Here is an 8,095-nt window from a genome sequence, read left to right as displayed (position 1 = left end):
TGGCAAGTCCTATTAATTTTTTGTTCGTTCCCTCCTATTTTTTAATGAAAATAATTAATTTGGGTAATATTTTCAGATAATATTTTTGGGTTCGTACATATCAATATTTATTATAAAATTCATATCTCAATCGGAAAATTTTTTGGTATTTATAGAAAAAAAAAGAGTATTTTTTTGGTTTTTTTTTTTTAAATTCAATTTTTTTTCATTTTTTTATTGCACAAAAATTGGCTGCCGTTGGATTGGAGAAAAAAATCTGATCGGAGAGCTCAGAGTGCGACACGTGGACTTTTAGTGGTACTGTAGCGCAGACACTATAGCATCACTGTAGCACTGCGGTACTGTAGCGGCACTGTAGCTATACTGTAGCGATACTGTAGCACCAAAACGAGGGTTGGAGCTCGGGCCAACCTTGCCCTCGGGCCAGCCCAGGTTGCTGGGTCCCACCTTGCCCTCGGGCCTGGGCTGTCCGCTGGAACACCTTTTTTTTTTTTCCTCCCCTAGCCTCGGGCTGGGCTGTGCCGCTGGAGAAGCTCTAAGTCTAAGGCAAGTCTAAGGCAAATACTATTCATTGTACTTTATTTATTTTATTTTTTTATACTTTAAACCGTTAATTTTGATAATGTTTTGTAATTAAATTTTCGGATAAGATTTTTGGTTGTCACATGTTCATTATGTTTCAGAAAATATTTTCGAATGAGAATCTCGATTGCCACGTGTCTTATTCCAGATAAAATTTTCAGATATTCATTAAAAAAAAATTATAATCTCATATTTCATATAAGATTTTCACCCTCTAAAATTGTGCCACGTGTCCCATGTCAGATAGGATTTTCAGATATTTTAAAAAAAATTATAATTTCAGATTTCAGATAAGATTTTCACCCTCTAAAATTGTGCCACGTGTCATCTCTATCTTCTGAATCCCTCTATAAAACTACACCATCAACTCATACCTCTCACACTATCTCTTATTTATTCCTTCATTTCTCAGATTTTACAAAACACATTCTACTCTCAATGTCAAACTTGAGGAGGGTGTTGGAAAGGCAATAGAAAGAAAGGGAAGAAATCCGGAGTAAACGTGCTGAAGAAGATCGGGACGCCGATGAAGAAGAGGAACAAATGCTTGCAGCAGCGATGTGTATGCATAATCAATCAAGGCAACACCATCGTCCTCGTGCCCCAAATGTGGACAGACGTAGGGAGTTTCGGGATAAGAATCTCTTGGATGATTAATTTATCCCAAATTCGTTATATCATGTTTCTAAGTTTCGAGAGAGATATAGAATGTAGCCACATTTGTTCCAACAAAATCGTGCATGATATTTGTAATTACGACACATACTCCATTCAAAAGCATGATGCTGTTGGAGTTTTGGGTCTTATCCCGGAGCAAAAACTTACAGCTACTTTGCGGATGCTTGCTTATGGGGCATCTGCAGAGCAAGTGGATGAGATTGCAAGGATGGAAAAATCAATTATCCTAGAATGCTTGGTGAGATTCCGTGATGCAGTGAAAAATTTGTACACGAGGGAGTATCTTCGCAAACCCATGCCGAGGGACCTGCAAAGGCTGCTACAAAAAGCAGAGGCTCGAGGTTTCCCAGGCATGATTAGAAGCATTGATTGCATGCACTGGTAGCGGAAGAATTGTCCTACTGCTTGGCAAGGAAAGTACAGGAATCGGAAGGGCCAAAAAAGTATAATTTTGGAGGCCGTAGCTTCATTCGACTGCTGGGTTTGGCATGCCTTCTTCGGAGTTGCCGGATCTCAGAATGACCTCAATGTCCTTGGTCAACCCCCAGTGTTCAACGAGGTATTGCGAGGCCATTCCCTCCATATCACATACCAAATCAACAATACCGTATACTCTGGTGCGTACTTCCTTGCCGACGGAATTTATCCTAGGTTGACAACATTCGTGAAAACAATTCTGAATCCCCAATTCGAGAAGGAAACAAGCTTAGCTTCCTTTCAAGAAGGTTACAGGAAAGACGTGGAAAGGTGTTTTGGTATCTTGCAAGCTCATTAGGCAATTATTAGGGGTCCTGCTCGGATGCTAAATGAGGAGGTGTTGCGGAGTATTATGATGACTTGCATCATCCTCCACAACATGATTGTGGAGGATGAGTATGACTACGATGGTCCAGAGGTGTTTGAACCCGATCCCATGAATACGGCGTTGACAAGAATATATGAAAGGCCGATGGGACCAAATGGACTACCAATGGAGCCCGAACCGTTAGTTCGGGATGGTCGATTCAACAACCTCATGATTGATCGTTATCAAGAAATGCAATCTTCATATGTTCACGAGAGACGTCAAATTGACTTGATCAAGCACTTGCGGGAGATGAAAGGCAATCACAATGGATGAAGTCAAGATTAGTACTTTGTTTGGAATTATGCTTTGTCTTTAATTATGCTTTATTTTGTGTGTGGTGTTTTTTGGAATTATGGCTTCTTCTTTTTTATTATGCTTTTATGTATGGTTTGTTTTGTGTGTTGTTTGCAATAAATTAAGGTTTGTTTTTAATTAATCTTTGTTTTGATGCTCAAATGTTTTTAATAAATAGTCATATTATTTAATACTTTTTTTATTTAATGAACAGGAAACAATATAACAAATTAAAGGATAATACAACAATACAACAATACAACATATGGCAAAGGTGTTTCAATACAACCTAATGGTTTTCATCATTTAACCAATCTGTATTGCTAGGTTCGTCGTCATGGAAAAGTTTTCTTCTCATCACATCCCTTCGTCTATGCTTCCAATAGGCCTTTGTTTCAGGAGACATATGGCTCGTATTCATGGCCATGATTTTCATCTGTCTATCATCCATGTCTTTTTCTTGTGCCTGCTGCTGTTGAATTGCAAATGCTTCCTCTCGTGCCTTGTCCACTTCATCTCTTTTCAAGTCTCTCTCAATTCTTAGTGAGGTGTTCTTAGCTATTTGCTCCAATAATTGTACACATTCATTGTTCGAATTGCCCCCTCTCTTGGCCTTTGCCGCCTTTCTCCCAATAAGTCCCGGCGGACGTGAGAGTGGTGACTCCGTTTCCATTGGGGAGTCCAATGGGGAATCGGTTGATGGCGAATTGTGGAGCGGCGTCTCATTCAACACAACCGACCGGCGGACCGGTAGGAATAATTTTGAATCTCGAACAATCCTTCACAACTTCCTAACATTGGAAATGCACGAAATTTTTTTTGCCTTGCCCCATGGCACCGAACCACATTTGTGCTTGGATGATCTATTAAAAATAAATAATTGGAAGTGCAAGAAAAAAAAATTATTATGCAAGAAAATATAAACTATTTTGAAATGCAAGAATAAAATTGATTATGCAAGAAAATATAGACAAATTGGAAATGCAAAAAAAAAAAAAAGATAATGCAAGAAAAAAAAATAGAATATGCAATTAAAAAAATCACATTAAATTGATTAAAATGGCAATTATAAATATTTTACCTCATCGGATAGATTTTGACCGCTTCGAATGTTCTCCCTTGCTTTTGTCAAGGCATTTCTTCATTTCCCTAACTCTTTATTCAGAAGTTTCCATCTACTATACAAGGTCATTTCGGTCCGAATGGAACCCGATCTTTGACAAAATTCTCCATGAATTTTGCTCCACATATTATTGAACTTCATCTCATTGCCTGTGATAGGGTCATGACTAACGTTCACCCAAGACTGACACAACGCAATATCTTCCTGAGTTTTTCACGAGCCTCCGGCTTCGACAGAAGATGTAATTTTTTTTTTTTTTATACAAATGGAAAGTAGTAGAAAAATATGAGTGGAGAGTAAAAAATATTGGAAGGAGAAGAGTTTGTATGGAGAATTGGTGTCGAAAGTGAATAATATGAGGGGAGAGTAAAAAATATTGGATAGAGAAGAAATTGTATGAAGATTTGGTGTGGAAAGTAAATAAAATGGTTAGGTATTTATAAGGAAAAAAATACATAATTTTTTGGTTTTTTTTTAAAAAAAATTTCAGAATTTTTTCGAACCGTCGGATTTCTGGAAAAAAAACCGATCGGAGCGTCCCGGTTGCAACATGTGGCACATGCCCATTGGGTTCTATTAGCGCTGACATCACGTTGACGTCAGCGCATGGAAGTCAAATTTTTTTACCGTTGGCGCGTGAAACTCATGCGCCAACGGTAAAAAAAATTTGAATTGCCTTGCGCTGACGTCGCAACCCTCGGGCTGAAGCCCAAGCGAAACTTGCCATTGGGCCTGCCCAGGCTGGTGGGACCCAGCTCTTACCCGGGCCTCTTCTCTTGCGCTGGAGGGTGTTTGGGCTCGGTCGGGGGGCCTTTTGCCCAAATTTGAAGTAGCGCTGGAGCTGCTCTTATAACAACTACATCAATACAATGGTAATACACAATTCTACCTGCAGCCCATATAAAGTAAAATTCTTTTCTATTTTACACAATTCAAAGCACCAGCTTGGGGATGGGTGGTTATGACGAGGTGAAGGGTAGAAGTATGGCTGTCTAGGGTAAAGGGTTGAGGTTGTGATTTAAAAGAAGAAAGAAAAAGGGATGGGATAGGTTCATTGGTTTTTTTTTTGTTTTTTTGGGTGGTTGGTGCTGGGGCTTGAAAAAGGGAGAGAGAGCGAGAAGGGGGTTGGGGTGGGCCGAGAGAGAGAGAGAGAGAGAAGTTGTAGGTTTTTTTTTTCTTTTAATTTTTAATTTTTTTAAAATATTATTTTACCTTGTAATGCAATTTTTAAATTTTAACTTATGTTTAAAATATATTTTTTCCATTTAAATTCATGTTGCAAAATAATAGCATTTATGGTAAAAAGAAATATAATAATAAAATAAAAATTTTGGTATAGAGAAGGGCAATATAATAATAATTTAGGGTAAAAGGAAATATAATAACAGTTTAGGGTAAAAGGAAATATAATAACAATTTAGGGTGAGAACTAATATAATAATAATCCAGGGTAAATAATAATAGTTTATGGTAAAAATAAATAAAATAATAATTTAGGGTAAATAACAATACAATAATAATTTAGGGTTAATAATAATATAATAATAATTTACAGTCCAAAGTAATATAATAATAATTTATAATAAATAACAATATAATAATATTGATATGTGGCGCAATCGTAGAACGCCACCTATCAAAAACAATGACAACTCTTCTTTCTAGAACTGCCACATGTGATTCACTTTAATTTAATATTATTTCTTTTGGGATTGAACTTCTAAAATTAATAATAAATAAATTAAAAATCTAAAAAATATATCAGAAAGTCTTATGTACTCCTTGTAGCATTCTCTACGCCCTCAAGCTTGGAAAATATAACTTCCACTTATAAAAATATAAATTGATAATAAAAAATCAACTTTGTTTCTAAACAATCTAAAACATTAGTTGATGTTTCATAACATAACACTCAAGTTATTTGATCAAACGATTACCATAAACTCCAATATGTTAAATCATAATTTTGGACCTCAATAATCAAGGATGATGTCGTGACGAGTTTTTAGCAATTTTCGCTGTATTTTTAGGATTTTTAATTTATTTATTATGCATTTTAGAAGTTAAACACTATAAAAATAATATTAAAGGGTATAGACCAATCGCGGTATGCCACCTGTTGGAGGAAACCCTGACAGTGCACCTTCAACTGCAGCCACGTGTCGCTCAGTATGATTTAATATTATTTATCTTGAATTTAACTTCTAAAATTCATAATAAATTAATTAAAAATCCAAAAAATATAACGAAAATTTTTAGAAACTCCTTGTGACATTCTCTACACCTTCAAGCTCTAAAAGTATAATTTTGAGTTATATAACTATAAATTGATAATAAAAACTCAAATTTGTTTCTAAGAAATCTAAAACACTAGATGATGTTTTATAACCTAATATTCTTGTTATTTGATACAATAATTATTATGAACTCAAAGTCGAAGATAATTTCATAGGGAGTTTGTAGCAATTTTTGGTGTATTTTTTTATAATCAATTTTAATTATTTTTATGAAATTTTAAAGATAAACTTGAAAAAAGTAACAAAACAACATGTGGCGCAATTGTGGGACGCCACCTGTTGGAAACACTGATGGCGCCATCTTCAATTGCTGCCATGTGTCGCCCTATACTATTTCATATAATTTTTCATTAATTTAACTTCTAAAATTCCTAATCTAAAACAAAAAACAAAACAAAACAAAACAAAACATCTAAAATTCCTAATTAATTAATTAAAAATCTAAAAAATACATAAAAAATTTATAAGAACCTCTTCTGACATTCTATACACCCTCAATCTCTAAAAGTATAATTTTTATATTATAAAAATATAAAATGATAACTAAAACTCAATTTTATTTCAAAACAATCTAAAATACTAGTTGATGTTCTATAACTTAACACTCATGTTGTTTGATCCAACAATTATCTTAAACTCAAATATGTGAAATCATGATTTTTGGACTTTCATAATTGAGGATGATGTCGTGAGGAGTTTGTATCATTTTTCGGTGTATTTTTTTTTTATTTTTACTTATTTTAAAATAATTTTTAAAGGAAATTGAAAAAAATAATCAAAATGACATGTGGCACAATCTGGGAACGCCACCTATTGGAAACATTGACGGCGCCACCTTCAACACTGCCATTTGTCGACCTATACCATTTAATAGTATTTTTCTTGGATTTAATTTCTAAAATTCATAATAAATTAATTCAAAATTCAAAAAATACACCGAAAATTCCTAGGAACTTCTTGTGACATTATCTACGTTGTTCTAAAAGTATAATTTTTATTTATAAAAATGTCAAGTAATAATAAAACTCAACTTTGTTTCTAAGCAATTGAAAACACTAATTGATGTCCTTTAACATAATACTCATGTTTTTTAATTCAACGATTACCTTAAATTCAAATATGTGAAATCATGATTTTAGACCTTCACAATCGAAGATGATGTCTGAGGAGTTTGTAGCAATTTTAAGTGTATTTTTATGATTTTTAATTATTTTTTAAATAATTTTTAAAAATAAAATTGGAAAAAGTAATCAAAATGACATGTGGAGCAATCGTGGTATGCCACCTGTTGGAAACACTGACGGCACCACCTTCAGCCGATGCCACGTGTCGCCCTATACTATTTAATATTAATTTTTCTTGATTTTACTTATAAAATTCATAATTAATTAATTAAAAATCCAAAAAATACATCGAAAATTCTTAAGAACTCCTTGTGACATTCTCTACACCCTCAAACTACAAAAGCAAAATGCTCACTTATAAAAATGTGAAGTGATAATGAAAACTCAAATTTGTTTCTAAACAATATAAAACACTAGTTGATGTTTTGTAACTTAATACTCGTGGCCTTTGATCCAACGACTACCTTGTACTCAAATATGTGAAATCATAATTTTGGACCTTCATAATCGAGGATGATGTCGTGAGGAGTTTGTCGCAATTTTCGGTGTATTTTTCTGATTTTTTTTTTAAATTCTTTTTATAGGATAAACTTCAAAAAGTAATCAAAATGACATATGGCGTAGTCTTGTTACACCACCTTTTGGAAACAATGACGGCGCCACCTTTAGCTGCTGCCAGTGTTGCCTTATACTATTTAATATTATTTTTCTTGATTTTATTTCTCAAATTCATAATAAATTAATTAAAAATCCAAAAAATACACTGAAAATTCCTAGGAACTCCTTGTGACATTCTCTGTACCCAAAGCTCTAAAATATAATTTTCACTTATAATATACCCTAAAAAAGCTACGTGTTCCTTACGACAGTGTCTTCGATTTTAGAACTCTCAAAATTATAATTCAACCAATTTGAATTCAGTAATCATTGGATCAGAGAAACAAAAGTGTGATGTTATAAAACTTAAGTATGGTTTTGGTTTGTTTATAAACAAATTAATGTTATAAAACTTTAGTTTCTATTACTTTTTTGTTTACCTTAAAACATTCAAAAAATAACTTGGAGCTATGCGGGAAGAACACCATTCAGAAACCTTAACGATGTACCAATCTCTGAAGCTACATGTTGTTCTCTTCAATTTATTATTAAT

The sequence above is a fragment of the Prunus persica genome, chromosome G2 (genome assembly GCF_000346465.2).
Source record: "Prunus persica cultivar Lovell chromosome G2, Prunus_persica_NCBIv2, whole genome shotgun sequence".
Classification (NCBI taxonomy): domain Eukaryota; kingdom Viridiplantae; phylum Streptophyta; class Magnoliopsida; order Rosales; family Rosaceae; genus Prunus; species Prunus persica.
Note: the sequence above shows the minus strand (reverse complement) of the source record.